The sequence below is a fragment of the Oryctolagus cuniculus genome, chromosome X (genome assembly GCF_051225735.1).
Source record: "Oryctolagus cuniculus isolate XC-2025 breed Fujian yellow rabbit chromosome X, ASM5122573v1, whole genome shotgun sequence".
NCBI classification, from domain to species: Eukaryota; Metazoa; Chordata; class Mammalia; order Lagomorpha; family Leporidae; genus Oryctolagus; species Oryctolagus cuniculus.
The window spans coordinates 82,505,518-82,523,878 of NC_142888.1; the positions used below are offsets into that span (position 1 = coordinate 82,505,518).

Below are 18,361 nucleotides of genomic sequence, written 5' to 3' on the forward strand. Positions count from 1 at the left end.
GCACCAGCATCCCATATGGGTACTGCTTCCAGCCCAGGCTGCTCCACTTCTGGTCCAGCTCCCTGCTGAGGGCCTAGGAAGTCAGCGGAGGATGGCTCAAGTACTTCGGCACCCACATGGGAGACCCAGAAGAAGCTCCTGGCTTGGTTGTGGCCATTTGGGGAGTGAACCAGCAGATGAAAGGTCACTTTATCTATCTCTCCTTTTTCTCTGTAACTCTGCCTTTCAAATAAATAAAGTAAATCTTTTTAAAAAACAGAATTGTAGTCTTAATATTTGTAAATGTTCTTAACATTTGATATGAAAAAAGACAATCTATAAAATAGAAAAAATGGCAGAGATATCAGGAATCACAGCAAAGTCCCTATGAACTAATCCAGAGTGACAGCAGAAAGTGTCTCAGAATGCCAATAACCAAAACTTGTATGACAATACAAGATTCGCAATCTCACTAGGAGCCAGAAATATGCACATTAACATACCAAGGAAATGCACTCTACCCTTCAGATCGCTAGAGTAAAAATGTAAACGATTTATAGTATTCGATGTCGGTAAGCACTCATAGCTACTGGAAATGTGACTCCCTTTAACTTTTTGTAACTGGCATCACAGTAGTTATGAACTTCTTCAATCCAGATGCCTTTTGGCCCAATAGTCTCACTGTGGGCAATAGATTCTATAGAATTAAAAGAACAAGTATGTATCTAAGGAATACAAAACAACAAGATATGCAGTGGCCACAAAAATGAAAAACAACACAATATCCCTTAATAAGGAAAGAGTAGAATGAATTAAATTACATTTCCTTAACAGAATATTCTGCAGAAATTGTTGTGATGGGTTAAATCAACAGTACTGACCCAGCGAAATGTCGATGGTATATTGTTAAGCAAAACTATGTTATAGAATAATGTATATGTGTGATCTCATTTTTTAACAGCCAAAAGGGGGGCAGAACTATATGTTTACGTGTGTAAAGATAGAAAAGTTATAGAAACACACACAAGTATAATATACATGTGTGTGTGTATATATGTTTTTTAACTTTTATTTAATGAATATAAATTTCCAAAGTACAGCTTTTGGATTACAATGGCTTCCCCCCCTATAACTTTCCTCCCACCCGCAACCCTCACCTTTCCCTCTCCCTCCTCCCTTCCATTCACATCAAGATTCATTTTCAATTCTCTTTATATACAGAAGATCAGTTTAGCATACGTTAAGTAAAGATTTCAACAGTTTGCACCCACATAGAAACACAAAGTGAAAAATGCTGTTTGAGTACTAGTTATAGCATTAAATCACAATGTACAGCACATTAAGGACAGAGATCCTACATGAGGAGTAAGTGCACAGTGACTCCTGTTGTTGACTTAACAAATTGACACTCTTGTTTATGGTGTCAGTAATCACCCTAGGCTGTTGTCATGAGTTGCCAAGGCTATGGAAGCCTTTTGAGTTTGCTGACTCTGATCATATTTAGGCAAGGTCGTAGTCAAAGTGGAAGTTCTCTCCTCCCTTCAGAGAAAGGTACCTCCTTCTTTGATGACCTGTTCTTTCCACTGGGATCGCACTTGTGGAGATCTTTCATTTAAGTTTTTTTTTTTTTGTTTTTTTTTTGTTTTTTTTTGCCAGAGCATCTTGGCTTTCCATGCCTGAAATACTCTCGTGGGCTTTTCAGCCGGATCCGAATGCCTTAAGGGCTGATTCTGAGGCTAGAGTGCTGTTTAGGACATCTGTCATTCTATGAGTCTGCTGTGCATCTCGCTTCCCATGTTGGATCTTTCTCTCCCTTTTTTATTCTATCGGTTAGTATTTGCAGACACTAGTCTTGTTTATGTGATCCCTTTGACTCTTAGTCCTATCATTATGACCAATTGTGAACAGAAATTGATCACTTGGACTAGTGAGAGGGCATTGGTACATGCCACCTTGATGGGATTGAATTTGAATACCCTGGTATGTTTCTAACTCTACCGTTTGGGGCAAGTCAGCTTGAGCATGTCCCAAATTGCACATCTCTTCCCTCTCTTATTCCCACTCTTATATTTAACAGCGATCACTTTTCAGTTTAGTTTCAACATTTAAGAATAACTGTGTATTGATTACAGAATTCAACCAAAAGTATTAAGTAGAACAAACAAAAAAATACTAAGAGAGATAACATATTAAGTTGTTCATCAACAGTCAGGGCAAGGGATGATCAAGTCACAGTTTCTCATTGTGTTCATTTCACTTTAAAAGGTTTCCTTTTTGGTGCTTGGTTAGTTGTCACCGATCAGGGAGAACATATGATGTTTGTCCCTTTGGGACTGCCTTATTTCACTCAGCATAATGCTTTACAAATTCCTGACAGGAATCACTTTTCAGTTAAAACTTAAACACCTAAGAATAATTGTGTGTTAATTACAGAGTTCAACCAATAGTACTAGAACAAAAAAAATACTAAAATGAATAAAGTATTACATTCTACATCAACAGTCAGGACAAGAGCTGATCAAGTCACTGTTTCTCATGGTGTCCATTTCACTTCAACAGGTTTCCCTTTGGTGCTCAGTTAGTTATCGCCAATCAGGGAGAACATATGATATTTGTACTTTTGGGACTGGCTTAATTCACTCAGCATAATGTTTTCCAGATTCCTCCATCTTGCTGCAAATGACCGGGTTTTGTTGTTTTTCACTGCTGTATAGTATTCTATAGAGTACATGTCCCATAATTTCTTTATCCAGCCTACTGTTGATGGGCATTTGGGTTGGTTCCAGGTCTTAGCTATTGTGAATTGAGCTGCAATAAGCATTAAGGTGCAGACAGCTTGTTTGTTTGCCAATTTAATTTCCTTTGGGTAAATTCCAAGGAGTGGGATGGCTGGGTTGAATGGTAGGGTTATATTCAGGTTTCTGAGGAATCTCCAGACTGACTTCCATAGTGGCTTAACCAGTTTGCATTCCCACCAACAGTGGGTTAGTGTCCCTTTTTCCCCACATCCTCTCCAGCATCAATTGTTGGTAGATTTCTGAATGTGAGCCATTCTCACCGGGGTGAAGTGAAACCTCATTGTGGTTTTGATTTGCATTTCCCTGATTGCTAGTGATCTTGAACATTTTATTCATGTGCTCTTGGCCCTTTTGATTTCCTCTTTTGAAAAATGTCTATTGAGGTCCTTGGCCCATCTCTTAAGTGGGTTGTTTGTTTTGATGTTGTGGAGTTTCTTGATTTCTTTGTAGATTCTGGTTATCAACCCTTTATCTGTTGCATAGTTTGCAAATATTTTTTCCCATTCTGTCGGTTACCTCTTCACTTTCCTGACTGTATCCTTTGAAGTACAGAAACTTCTCAACTTGATGAAATCCCAATAGTTAATTTTGGCTTTGACTGGCTATGCCTCCAGGGTCTTTTCAAAGAAGTCTTTGCCAGTACCTATATCTTGCAGAGTTTCTCCAATACTCTCTAATAATTTGATGGTGTCAGGTCGTAGATTTAGGCCTTTAATCCATGTTGAGTGAATTTTTGTGTAAGGTGAAAGGTAGGGGTTCTGCTTCATGGTTCTGCACGTGGAAATCCAATTTTCCCAGCACCATTTATTGAATAGACTGTCCTTACTCCAGGGATTGGTTTTGGATCCTTGATCAAATATAAGTTGGCTGTAAATATTTGGATTGATTTCTGGTGTTTCTATTCTGTTCCATTGGTCTATCCATCTGTTTCTGTACCAGTACCATGCTGTTTTGATTACAATTGCCCTGTAGTATGTCCTGAAATCTGGTATTGTGATGCCTCCGGCTTTTTTGTTGTTGTTGTTGTACAAGATTGCTTTAGCTATTCGAGGTCTCCTTTTCTTCATATGAATTTCAGCATCATTTTTTCCAGATCTGAGATGAAGGTCTTTGGTATCTTGATTGGTATTGTATTGAATCTATAAATTGCTTTTAGGAGAATGGGCATTTTGATGATATTGATTCTTCCAATCCATGAGCATGGAAGATTTTTCCATTTCTTGGTATCCTCTTCTATTTCTTTCTTTAAGATTTTGTAATTCTCATCGTAGAGATCTTTAACGTCCTTGGTTAAGTTGATTCCAAGGTATTTGATTGTTTTTGTAGCTTTTGTGAATGGGATTGATCTTAGAAGTTCTTCCTCAGCCATGGCATTGCCTGTGTATACAAAGGCTGTTGATTTTTGTGCGTTGATTTTATATCCTGCTACTTTGCCAAACTCTTCTATGAGTTCCAATAGTCTCTTAGTAGAGTTCTTTGGGTCCCCTAAGTAAAGAATCATATCATCTGCCAAGAGGGATAGTTTGAGTTCTTCCTTCCCAATTTTTATCCCTTTAATTTCTTTTTCTTGTCTAATAGCTCTGGCTAGAACTTCCAGAACTATATTAAATAGCTGTGGTGAGAGTGGGCATCCCTGTCTGGTACCAGATCTCAGTGGAAATGCTTCCAGCTTTTCCCCATTCAATAGGATGTTGGCCATGGGTTTTTCATAAATTGCTTTGATTGTATTGAGGAACGTTCCTCCATACCCAATTTACTTAGAGGTTTCATCATGAAAGGGTGCTGAATTTTATCAAATGCTTTCTCTGCATCTATTGAGATAATCATATGGTTTTTCTTCTGCAGTCTGTTAATGTGGTGTATCACATTGATTGTCTTGCGCACATTAAACCATCCCTGCATACCAGGGATAAATCCCACTTGGTCTGGGTGGATGATCTTTCTGATGTGTTGTTGCATTCTATTGGCGAGAATTTTATTGAGGATTTTTGCATCTATGTTCATCAGGGATATTGGTCTGTAATTCTCTTTCAGTGCTGCATCTTTTTCCAGCTTAGGAATTAAAGTGATGCTGGCTTCATAGAAAGAATTTGGGAGGATTCCCTCGTCTTCGATTGTTCTGAATAGTTTGAGAAGAATTGGAGTTAGTTCTTTAGAGATCTGGTAGAATTCAGCAGTGAATCCATCTGGTCCTGGGCTTTTCTTTTTTGGGAGGGCCTTTATTACTGTTTCAATTTCTGTCTCAGTTATGGGTCAGTTTAGGTTTTCTGTGTCTTCCTGGATCAATTTAGGTAGGTTGCAGGTGTCCAGGAATCTATCCATTTCTGATAGATTTCCCTGTTTGCTGGCATACAAGTCCTTGTAGTAATTTCTGAGGATTCTTTTCATTTTTGTGGTGTCTGTTGTTACATTTCCTTTTTCATCTCTGATTTTATTGATTTGGGTCTTTTCTTTTTTTAGTTAGTTGGGCCAATGGTGTGCCAATTTTGCTTATTTTTTTTCAAAAAACCTGCTCCTCGTTTGGCTGATATTTTGTAATGTTTTTTTGGATTCAACCCTGTTGATTTCTTCTCTGATTTTAATTATTTCTCTTCTCCGACTAGATTTGGGTCTGGTTTGCTGCAGATTTTTTAGATCCTTGAGAATCATTGAAAGCTCATCTATTTGGTGCCTTTCCAATTTTTGATGTAGGCTCCTATTGATATACACTTTCCTCTTAACAGTGCTTTTGCTGTATCCCATAAGTTTTGGTATGTTGTGTTGTTATCCTCATTTACTTCCAGAAATTTTTTGATTTCTCTTTTGGTTTCTTCTATGACCCATTGTTCATTCAGGAGCATGTTGTTCAATCTCCATGTGTTTGCATATGCTCTAGGGATTCCTGAGTTGCTAACTTCCAACTTCATTCCTTTATGGTCTGAGAAGCTGCATGGTATGATTCTAATTCTTTTGAATTTGCTGAGACTTTCTTTGTGGCCTAGTATGTGGTCAGTCCTAGAGAAGGTTCCATGTACTGCTCAGAAGAATGTAAATGCTTTATGTGTAGGATGAAAAGTTCTGTCGATATCTGTTAGATCCATTTGGGCTATAATGTCCTTTAAATCTACTGTCTCCTTGTTGATCTTCTGTCCTGTTGATCTGTCTATTTCTGAGAGTGGAGTATTGAAGTCCCCCAGTACTATTGTATTGGAATCTAAGTCTCCCTTTAAGTCCCTTAACAAATCTTTTAAATAAACCGGTGCCCAGTAATTAGGTGCATATACATTGATAATCATTATATCTTGCTGTTGAATTGATCCCTTAATCATTATATAGTACCCCTCTTTGTCTCTCCTAACAGTTTTTGTGGTAAAGATTATGTTGTCTGATATTAAGATGGCTACGCCTGCTCTTTTTTCATTTCTGTTGGCATGGTATAACTTTTTCCAGCCTTTCTATTTCAGTCTGTATGTATCTTTGTTGGAAAGATGTGTTTCTTGTAAGCAGCAAATAGGTGGGTTTTGTTCCTAACCCAATCAACCAATCTGTGTCTTTTAACTAGAGAGTTCAGGCCATTAATGTTCAATGTGACTATTGATAACTAGTAACTTTGCCCTGCCATTTGCCAAAGATATTTCCTAATATATGTTTTGAACTTCCTGTGATCTTTTACTGGGAGGTTTCCTTCCTTTACCTTCTTACATATTGATGACCGTGTTTCTGTGTGTAACACATCTTTAAGCATCTTTTGCAGGGCTGGACGAGTGGCGATAAATTCTTTCAATTTCTGTTTGCTGTGAAAGGTCTTTATTTCACCTTCATTCACAAATGAGAGCTTTGCAGGATATAATATTCTGGGCTGTCAGTTGTTCTCTCTTAGTACCTGGGCTATATCTTGCCATTCCCTACTAGCTTGTAGGGTTTCTGATGAGAAGTCTGCTGTGAGTCTAATTGGAGATCCTCTGAGAGTAATCTGATGTTTCTCTCTTGCACATTTTAGAATCTTTTCTTTATGTTTCACTGTGGTGAGTTTAATTACAATGTGTCGTGGTGAAGGTCTCTTTTGGTCATGTTTATTAGGGGTTCTATGAGCTTCCTGTACTTGGATGTCTCTGTCCTTCTCCAAACCTGGGAAATTTTCTGCTAGTATCTCACTAAAAAGGCCTTCTAATCCTTTCTCCCTCTCCATGCCTTCAGGAACTCCTAGAACCCAAATGTTGAGTTTTTAATAGTATCCTGAAGATTCCCAACAATATGTTTTAGATTTCTAATTTCCTCTTCTTTTCTTTGGTTTGACTGTATCCTTTCCTGTTCTCTCTCTTCTATGTCCGATATTCTCTCCTCTGCTTCACCCATTCTGTTTTTAAGGGTCTCTAATGTGTTTGTCATTTATCTATTGAATTCTTCATTCATTATGATTTCTCATCACTATCACAGTTTCATGGTCTACTAGTTGTTTCATTTCATTTTGATTCCTCCTTAATATTTCATTTTCATGAGAGAGATTTTCTATCTTGTCCATTAAGGGTTTCTGTAGTTCAAGGATTTGTTGAGAACTTCTTAATGTTCTTATCAATTTTTTGAGATCCACTTATTGAATTTCTTCTATCTCATCATCTTTATAATCTTGAATTGGGGTGTCTTTTTCATTTGGGGGTATCACAGTGTCTTCCTTGTTCTTGTTATCTCAGTTTCTGCATTTGTTTGTCATTGTGGAGATATTCTTTGATTTCTTCGCTGTCGTGTTTTTTCTCATTATACTATGACTCTAGATTAAGTGGACTGTCTGCTTTTGATGGATCCTTAGAGGCTGTGATGGGTGTGGCCAGAGAGCTCTGTTTGGTTCTTCAGGGTTAAGGGTGTGCCAAAGGTGACTCACCCAAATTTTTCTGTCGCTCGCTCAATCTCTCTCTCTCTCTCTCTTTTTTTTTTTGACTCAGTTTGGAAGTAATTCTGCACAGCTGAGTGGAATTGAGGGTAGCTGATGTATGAAATCTGGTCCCTGTGGGTATTAGTCTGCTCTACCCCTGGGACCACACAAAGAGTTTGTGAAGCCCTCAGTGTGGTCTCAAATTTCTCTGCAGTCTCTCACCGGGTTGCCAAGGTTACCGAGTTTGTGTACTTGGTGAGTTCTCTCACCCCCCCCCCCTCAGATTTTCACAGTCTCAGTTCGTTAGCTCCACACTTTCACTAGGTCCTAACCTCCTGTTATTTCTCCCCACCAAAGTCAGGTTTTTCTGCTTGGCTAATGGCGGGCGCCACTTTACATACGTAAAATGGCGCCTGCTCTTTGTCTTTCTCGGCTTTGTAAGGTGAGTGGAGAGAGAGGCTAGTGTCCATGCCAGTTCCCCTTATTTATTCGTTTTTTTCTCTCCTTCAGTCAGCCTGGTGAACTTTCCCCAGTGGTGTTTCAGGCCGCGTTCCCTCTAGGCTCTTTCTGCCTTTCTCCGCCAATGTCTCGGGTTACTGGGGTTTTTGTCTCACCTCCCCTTCCAGCGCTGGCGCACAGACTCTGCGGCTCAGCTTCTGTGGCGGCTCGGCTCCCGCGGCTCGGCTCCCACGCAGTGGGCAACCTTGCTCTCCCCGTAGGTCCTCTATGTCACATCCACTAGATCTGGAAGAGTTTCCTCTGCAATTTTTTCCTGAGCTTTTTCCTGAGGCTACAGTAACTCCACTTTTATTAAACTATCTTTTCCTGGACTATCAGTGCGCGCTCTCACTATTCCGCCATCTTGGCTCCGCCCGCTGTGTGTGTGTGTATATATATATATATATATATTGACAGGCAGAGTTAGACAGTGAGAGACAGAGAGACAGAGAAAAAGGTCTTGCTTCCTTTGGTTCACACACACACACACCCCCCCAGTGGCCACTACGGCCGGCGTGCTGCGCCAATCCTAAGCCAGGAGCCACGTGCTTCCTCCTGGTCTCCCATGCAGGTGCAGGGCCCAAGAGCTTGGGCCATCCTCCACTGCACTCCCGGGCCACAGCAGAGAGCTGGACTGGAGGAGGAGCAACTGGGACAGAATCCAGCGCCCCAACTGGCACTAGAACCCAGGGTGCCAGCGCCGCAGGTGGAGGATTAGCCAAGTGAGCCGCAGCGCCGGCCATAAGTATAATAATATTGAATACTTTGAGTAATTAGAATTAGAAAAAAGAAAAGGAAAATTACAATTTATTTTCTTTATATACTGCTTTACTTTTTGTTACAACAGAATATATTGCATTTTTTGAAGTAGAAAATATTAGCATTTTTATTTAATGAGGAAGAAAAATCACATTTTTTTAGTTATCAAACAAAAGCTAAAAATACCCAAAGTCATTTTCTACTCAACCTACGCTATCACAACACTCTCAGGTCTATTTCAAAATAACAAATGGCACTTTCCCCCTTCTAGAATCATTCTGTGTAAATTCAAGAGAAAGAGTCCTTTCTCTCCACTGATGAAAAAGTCAGTCACCATGGAATCTGGGCTCTTTGGAAACTACCTTGTGGAATCAGGAGCAAAGGCCAGTGCTGACGCCCAGGGTCAGATGACAGACTTGTATGTTCAGCACACAGGGTGTGTGACTTCAACAGAAATATGAAGAACCTGGTTTCTTATGTGGCTCATAAACCAGTTCTGAAGGCATTTCCCAGCAGAAGTCCAAAATGTTTGGGCAGGAGCAGCCACTTTGGTGTAAGCACGTTTCCCCAGGGTTACTATTTGGAAGGACAACACTCAACCACATCAAAGTGCTTCTAGTCTGTTGATGTAAAAATATTCTGGTCTGCTGATATAAAAAAAAAAAAAAACACAAAAAGTCAGTCTCAGTTTAAGCCACATTAATTCTGCTAAGTGCAATAAACTACCTAACCCTGGAAATTTATACTTTCAATTTAACTTTTGAGGTAATGGCTTCAAAATTTTCAGGTGCTTTCTTAACGCACTTTTGCAGAGTTCTCCCCTTGTGACAGCAATCTCAGGGGACCGGTCCCTGCACAATGAAAACTGACCTCATACAGAAAAGCCAAAGGGCACTGTGGTTACTACTTCTGCTACCGTGCTACTATTGCTAGAGACAGGCTACTGTTTTTGAGTGTGTATTTTACTGTGTGCCAGGCTTTGTGTCAAGTGACAAAAGACTCACCAGTAGTTCTAGTAACTTGCCTAATGCCATATAGCTAGCAAAAAAAAAAAAAAAAGAAATCCTGAAATCCATGTGAGGTTTTTCTTTTTTTTTCATATATGCATTTTCCATGGACTCATTGAAGACCTCTCATGTGATTTGGAACTGGAGACTGAAAGCAGTCTGATTCAAATGCCTTTGGCTGTTGACCTGTTAGTTTCCCTGAAGAACCACGGGAGCTCTCTGGCTTTAGGTCTTAGTCCTATTCATTCATGCAGGCACACAAGCATGTAGGCAAGCATTAATTCAGTCAGATTCCCTGAGCACCTACTATGTGTAAGGTTTTATGCTAGGGATACAGAGAAAATTGAGACACTCTTCCTACTCTTGAGAAAATTATACTCTGGTGGTGTTGAACATAGATAAGCAACTATAGGTGTAATACAGTGTGTCCCTGTTAATACAAGGGGGCATCAAACAGTTCATGAAAATTACAATGAAAAGATAAGTTTATTTTGGTACAAGGTTTTTTTTTCCTTTTGCATTCTTATTTTACAATTTCTAGCATTTTTCCATATTCACTGCAAAGGTAGACATTATAAAATGCATGTATATATAAAATACATATGTACAATTTTTCATGAAACAGAGATATTAATATCACAGACTAAGGGATTCGTGACAATGATCATAATGTGGAGAAAAAAAACTATATTGTCATTTATATGGTATGATTCAGTGAAGTAATATAAGCAAATACCAAATGATATGACATTAACAAAAGAAAATTTGAAATCTATGCCTTTGAGTAGTCTTGGGAAAAGTTCATGAATATGCCATACTTTGACAAACTACACATGGATTTCAATTCTTTGCACTAGAATAGGCTTACATATTTTTTAAAAGATTTATTTATTTATTTTAAAGTCAGAGTTACACAGAGAGAGAGGAGAGGCAGAGAGAGAGAGAGAGAGAGGTCTTCCATGTACTGGTTCACTCCCCAGTTGGCCACAACGGCTGGAGCTGCGTCGATCCAAAGCCAGGAGCCAGGAGCCAGTAGCTTCCTCTGGGTCTCCTACGTGGGTACAGGGGCCCAAGGACTTGGGCCATCTTCTACTGCTTTCCCAGGCCATAGCAAAGAGCTGGATTGGAAGTGGAGCAGCCAGGTCTCAAACCAGGGCGTTAACCCACTGCACCACAGCGCCGGCCAATAGACTTACATTTAATTTCAGTTTTCCATGAACTTTTTTGACTTCTTTTCAACATCAGTTGGTACCAGCTTTGTCTGTGATGCATGCTGTACAATCTACTTCTAGAATAAGTCACAGCAAGAACAAATGATGATTTGGCATCTATAGATCATGTGGAAAATCCATCAGGTATCCAATGCATTAGGGAATCTGCCCTCAGGGAGCTCATTTACTTGATTGCATGTGCAGCTGGATTCCTTCAGGGCTCAACCTACCATCCTGAAAAGACAATGGAGGAAACGGCCAACATGTGCCAGTTATGTATTGCTGTGTAACAAACTACCCTGAAACGTAGTGTTTTAAACCACCAACCATTTGTTTGGCTCAGAACTCTGTGGTCACTCAGGTGATGCACAGGGCTCACATTAGGGTGAAGCAATGTCAGTTGCCAAAGGCACAAAGCTGAAGCAGACACTCACTCTCATACAGGTTACCCCTGTACTTGCATGACTCTAAGACTGAATGCCTCCGTCTATTTGATGCTACATTTGTCTCACCCTAGTCCTACCCTCAATGGCAATCTCTGCTAGGTTCTTTTCTTTTTCTTTTTCTTATTTTTTTCCTTTAAAGAAACACCATTTTCTTCACAAAAATCTCCCTTTTATTTTTTATTTTTTGCCAATTAATTTCAACCTTACATACTGTATTTGTTTTTGAAATCATACAAGACTCTATTTGAGTGTGGATTCTTTTTACCATTCTGATTTTTAACAGTTTTTTTAAAAGATTTATTTATTTAGTTGAAAGGCAGAGCTACACAGAGAGAGAAGGAGAGGCAGAAAGAGAGAAGAGAGAGAGAGAGGGGTCTTCCATCCGCTGGTTCACTCCCCAATTGGCCACAACGGCCGGAGCTGAGCCAATCCAAAGCCAGGAGCCTCCTCCAGGTCTCCCATGTGAGTGCAAGGGCCCAAGCACTTGGGCCATCTTCCACTGCTTTCCCAGGCCATAGCAGAGAGCTGGATCAGAAGTGGAGCAGCCGGTCTCAAACCGGGGCCCATATGGGATGCCGGAACTGCAAGCGGTGGCTTTACCTGCTACACCACAGTTTCTTAATTTCTTGAAGAAGTGAGGCCAGAAATGGGCATTTGGCCCAGTGATTAAGACAACACTTGGGACACCCGCATCCCATATCAGCGTGCCTGGACTGGAGTTCCTAACTCCAGCGACCTGCTAATGCACAAATTGGGAGTTAGTGGTAATGACTCAGATAGTTGGGTCCTTGCCACCCATGTGGGAGACCCAGATGGAGTTCTTATCTCCTGGCCTCATTTCTAGCTGAGCCCTGATTATTGTAGGTATTTGCAGAGTAAAAAAGCAGTTGAGAGATCTCTGTGTCTCTCTGTACTGTCCCTGTGCCTTTCAAATAAATAAAAATTTTACAAAGACCTCAGACAAGTTATAAGTCCAGTTGAAATAGATTAGACAATACTTTAGAATGTCTATTTGATTTATTAAAATAATTAGAACAAATTAATTATGCTATAATAAAATCTTCCTCTTGTCAGGAGAGACAATGGAGCTAATTAATGATCTTTCATATTCAGATTTCCTCCTGGAAAAGTAGAATAATGATTCTGTAATGAAGCCCTTATACAAACTCAATGTATTCTGAAAAGAATATTGATTTTTGTGTGTGTGATTGATCAAATGGGGGGAAAATCCCTTCAGGAATTAATTGAACATATTAACATTATTAATTCTACTGCTGTAAGATGAATGCTACAGACTTTTCATGTTTAACTTTTAAATCAACTTGATATTGTAGATGGTACATTTTCCCAAAGAACCCGCAGATGCATAATTTGAAAATGTACTCTCTAGAGTGGTGCATCCATTGAAAGAAAACTGCACAAGGTTAAACAAAATGAAGCTTCAATTGTGGGGGACACTAACTCTTTAATTCCTCTCAATTCTTTTGTGCTATGGTGATCATCTCGTGAGACACTGAATAGATAGATGATATGGGAGAGCCCCCACTCAGGTTTCTGGCATTGGGTGGGTTATTGGCCAGGGCAACAGGGATGATAGAGCCAAATACAGGAGGTCTCTGAAAAGTTCATGAGAAACAGGCAGGTATTGTGGCACAGTGGGAGGAGCCACACTTGGGACTCCCACACCCCATATCAGAGTGCTTGGGTTAGAGTCCTGCCCTCACCCGTGCTTCCCATCCAGCTTCCTGCTAAAGTACCTGGGAAACAGCAGATGATGGCTCAAGTACTGACTCCTTGCCACCCATGGGAGACCCAGATGGAGTTCCTAGCTCCTGGCTTCACCCAGCCCCATCCATTTGGGGAGTGAACCAGCAGATGGATGATCTCTCTCTTCTCTCTCTCTCTCTCGCTCTGTGTGTGTGTGTGTGTGTCTCCCTCTCTGTCACTCTGCCTTTCAAATAAATATTTTATTAAGAAAGGGGGTAGCTCTTACAACAAAGACTGTTTCTCTCTCTCTAACTCTGCCTTTCAAATAAATAAATAAATCTTTTTTAAAAGGCTGGCACGATGGCATGGCTGGTTAAGCCACTGCCTACAGTGCCAGCATCCCACATGGGCACCAACTCACATCCTGGCTGCTCCACTTCCTGTCCAGCTCTATGCTGTGGCCTGGGAAAGCAGTAGAAGATGGTTCAAGTCCTTGGGCCCCTGCACCCATGTTGGAGACCCGGAAGAAGCTCCTCGCTCCTGGCTTCGGATTGGCTCAGCTCTGGCCATGGTGGTCATCTAGGGAGTGAACCAGCAGATGGAAGATCTCTCTCTCTCTCTCTCTCTCTCTCTCTCTCTCTCTTTCTCTCCCTCCCTCCCTCCCTCTCTCTGTAACTCTGCTTTTCAAATAAATAAGTCTTTAAAAAAAGAAATTTCCATCCGCAAAAACTGTGAGCTAAATAAACTTCTTTACTTCAAACATATCTTTTTTTTAAATTTTTTTTATTTTTTGACAGGAAGAGTGGACAGTGAGAGAGAGAGAGAGACAGAGAGCAAGGTCTTCCCCTGCCGTTGGTTCACCCTCCAGTGGCCGCTGCGACAGGTGTGCTGCGGCCAGCGCACCGCACTGATCCGATGGCAGGAGCGAGGAGCCAGGTGCTTCTCCTGGTCTCCCATGGGGTGCAGAGCCCAAGCACTTGGGCCATCCTCCACTGCACTCCCTGGCCACAGCAGAGAGCTGGCCTGGAAGAGGGGCAACCGGGACAGAATCCGGCACCCCGACCGGGACCAGAACACAGTGTGCCGGCGCCGCAAGGCGGAGGATTAGCCTAGTGAGCCACGGCGCTGGCCCAAACATATCTTTTGTCAGGTACTTTTGTTAGAGTGGCAAAAAGCTAATAAAGCAAGCAAACGTAAGCTTCTTCGATGGTGTCCTTCACAGGAGTACTATACGAAGGGAAACAGAGCAAGTCCCAACAATTTTCAAGTCTCCGCTGGCATTACATGTACTGTAGTCCCAATGGCCATAGCAAGTTACATAGGTGAAGCCAGAGGCAGTGGGGAAGCAGACTATCAAAGGTCTAGGGACAGGGAGATATGAAGAAATTAGGTGTCACTGCCATACAAATCTTGCACAAAATCCAAAGGTAAATTACAGAAATGGAAGTCAATAGCTGTGAGGAATTCATCTACTGAGTGAATAACTAGATTTTTATCAAGAGAGGGCACGAGACATTCTCCCCAGACTGCATCAGCCCCTCATGAAGGAATTTCCCCACTGAAGAAATGAGATTGAATTGGTGTTGCATATGCATCCCTCAAAGTTCCACACATGGGCTTTCTAATGAGCTTTCTTCATGCGTGATTTGCTCCCCAAATCTCTACCAACACTCCCACAGGGCATACGCCACAAGAAAGCTTATGGAGGGGCCCGGTACTGTGGTGTAGTAGGCCAAACATCTGCCTGCAGCACCAACATCCCATATAGGCTCCAGTTCACAACCTGGCTGCTCCACTTCTGATCCAGCTCCCTGCTGATGGCCTGGGAAAGTAGTAGAAGATGGCCCAAATGCTTGGGCCCCTGCACCTACGTGGGAGACCTGGAAGAAGCTCCTGGCTTTGAATCAGCCCAGCTCTGGCCATTACAGCCATCTGGGAAGTGAACCAGTGGATGGAAGACCTCTCTGTCTCTCTTTCTCTCTATAACTTTGCCTCTCAAGTAAATAAATCTTTAGAAAAAAGAAAGAAAGCTTAGGGATTTTACCATAGCAATTCCTCCTTTGGGCAAAGTTAAGAGTCCTTGTGTTAAAGAAAACACAACCAAATTCCCACTTGTAAATATATAAACACCTTATTGCTATTGGTTCCAGGAAGAATTTAGAAAATCAATTAATTTTTTTTACTCCTGACCACATCTCCTATTTAGCTAATTCACTCCAATTTGAAGTCTAATACAACCAACCACTTTGTACCAAATTTGTCTCCAAGCAACTCTGTGGCCATGAAGAAAGATGTTTTGATCCCATCATGGGTGTTCTGAAGAGCAAAGTTGTGAAGAGCATGTTCCTTGCCTGCTAGGTGTTTTCAATCTAACAATGACCACACTGATGTTTGCAAACAGGGAGACAGAGCTATCATCTTACATGGTGGGCCAGCTTATCCCAAAACAAACCACTTGGAGCAATTGTCAAGGACATCGACGGCAGTTTTAGTCACTTTTTCTTCCCTGGAAATCATTCCAGACAAATAAGATGTTAGAGCTTCATTTTCCCAAGGTGGAAGCAGAGAGCACATTAATCACTGGTGAAGTTAGCTGACTGCATTTCATTCATTCACATTTACTCCCCAGGCAGATCATCAAAATACAGCTGCTGAGGTAATCGTGGGAAATGTATTCACACACATGTACAATGGGTCATCTTCATATAAAAGGATCTTGCAATTGAGGCAGGGCTTACTTTTAAGTAAGCACTAAAGCCACGTATGAAGGACCCCCCCCCCAACTCTTGGCTTAAGAAAGTCTCTGAAGCAGTAATAGGAACACCAGTGGGAAAAATCTACCTCAGATCCTGCACCACACACAGCTTATCTAAGAGATGGATCAATTCCACCAAGAGCCAGCTCGGCCTCTAGAAGAGCGGCTATTTTTCTGCCATTATTTAGGAGCAACTTTTCCTTTCACCAAATTCTGACTGTAAATTAGAAAGATAAATAGGTCTTTTCAAAACTGAAGGCAATTAATTCCAGCATGCAAGGTTTCCAAACTGTTTCCATGACCCTCCCTGTGATCCCTAGTAACATTGCTCACTCTAGAAAAAAAATCTCCTCCAGGAGGACGTCCTACCCCTGTTCTTCCGGGGCTCAGACTGCTTTAACAGGCTCTGGTAGCGTTGTCATGAAGATTTTGAAATGCCTTTGTCCATTTTCCACAGGTGTTGAAAGAAATGGCCACACTTTTGACTTTAGACTTCATCAGAATAAGATCTTTAGTCAGGCTTTGCGAAGAATGAAAGTCATGAAATTGTCTCCTAACCACATGAAGATTTGAATTTTAGCTAAAGGAGTTTAGCTGAGCCTGTTTCCACACACTCTCTGCTCCATTTGTACTGATTGTCTCACTACTTCATGAACTCCTATGCTGCTCATGCCTATATTTCCTATGCTTTTTATCAACTTCAAAATCTCTTTCTCTGTTTCTTTTACCTATAAAAATCCTAGTAAGTCTTGAAGCCTAGAGAAAGTTTTACGAGGAGGCTGAAGCTTCAGAGGCCAGACCCTATACCAACAAAAGCCTCACGCTACAGCTCATCAGTGCCACTGTCTTCCTACACAAAAGTTACATCGTGCACAGAGGCCTAAAGCCAGACAATATTCTCATCACCAAGCAGTCAGGTACCTCCACCCTCAAGGTAGCAGACTTTGGACTAAGCTAGGTCTGTGCTGGGCTGGCACCCCAAGGCAAAGAGGGCAATCCAGACAACAGAAATATGAATGGGAATACATACTGGCTGTCTTCTGCCTGCGGCTCAGACTTCTACATGGCTCCCGAAGTCTGAGAAGGACACCACACGGCCAAAGCGGACATCTTTGCTCTGGGCATTATCATCTGGGCAATGATGGAATCACTTTTATTGACTCTGATACCAAGAAGGAGCTCCTGGGGACTTCCATCAAGCAGGGCACTGAGATTGTCCCTGTTGGCGAGGTGCTGCTAGAAAACCCAAAGATGGAGTTGTACATGCCCCAGCAACACAGGACTTCCATGTCTGATGGGATCAAGCAGCTCTTGAAAGACATAGCCAACCACTAACCCACACGACCAGCCTGATGCCTTTGAACTTGAAACCAGAATGGACCTGGTCACAGGTGCTGCTTGAAATGCAGGGCTGAGCATCTTGGGTTTTTTAAACTAGATGGAGAACCCCTGTCTCATCGTGTGCTGGACGGAGGACAGCAGAGTACAGGTGCTGGCCCTGGCTGCTTGGCTATCTCCAGACAGTTGGGTTTCCAACAATATGAAACTTGTTTGGGCTTCTTCTCCTTGTAGTGTTGCTTACTTCTTTGTCTTTGTCTTTTTCTTTTGTAATTTATACCATCGAAACTTCAGAAGATCAGAAAGCCATGCTATGAACAGGCCCTGTTTCTTTAAAAGAATTCTCTAGGGACAAAGCCTATGTAAAAATTTCCTTTGTTTTTGTCCTTCTCCCTCCTTCTGTTGTCTCTTTTTGCGCACCTCTCAGTTCTCCTCATAGCACCTCGCTCCCCCAGAGAAGGCCTGCCTCCCCAGGAAGAAGGGCGAGGGGGAGTAGGGTTCTCCGGGAAAGGCCTGTGGGAAGTGGCCGGCTCCTCGTTGGGGTTAATCTTGGCCTCAGACACGATGAGCCGCGAGGACCCACCGAGAAGAAGACCATGGTTTGGCCAGAACTGCAGAAAGGACTCGGCTATGTGGGTTGAGCTGCTGGGAGCTCCCCTGTGTAGGAAACTTACAGAGGTGGGGGCGGGGGGGGGGGCGGCGCTTCTTGTTGCTGCCCTTTGTGACGGAGGGGGAGGGTGACCGCCTCCCATTGGCTGACGCGGTCAGATAAGCCACACCGGCGCAGCTGTCTGCTGGGAAAAAACAGTCGTGCCAAACCTCTGCCCCGGCCACAGCTGGGGCTTCCACAGCGCCTCGCCCTCTGCCTGCTGGGCCATCTTCCCATAGGTGCCCGAGAGTTGTCCAGGGTGTCACACAGACTGCCTGGAGCCCTAAGTTCCAGCCATGAGCATTGTCATGGTAACAGGGGATCTGGAACTTGCTGCCACGCGGGGCGGGGGGTGGGGAGCGGGC

The 18,361-nt window shown here is 42.1% G+C and overlaps 1 pseudogene; it reads left to right on the forward strand.

Annotated features, from left to right (window-relative positions):
• Nucleotides 1-545: 545 nt before the first annotated feature.
• Nucleotides 546-17,411, forward strand: LOC103351934 (serine/threonine-protein kinase 35 pseudogene; annotated as a pseudogene).
• Nucleotides 17,412-18,361: the final 950 nt, after the last annotated feature.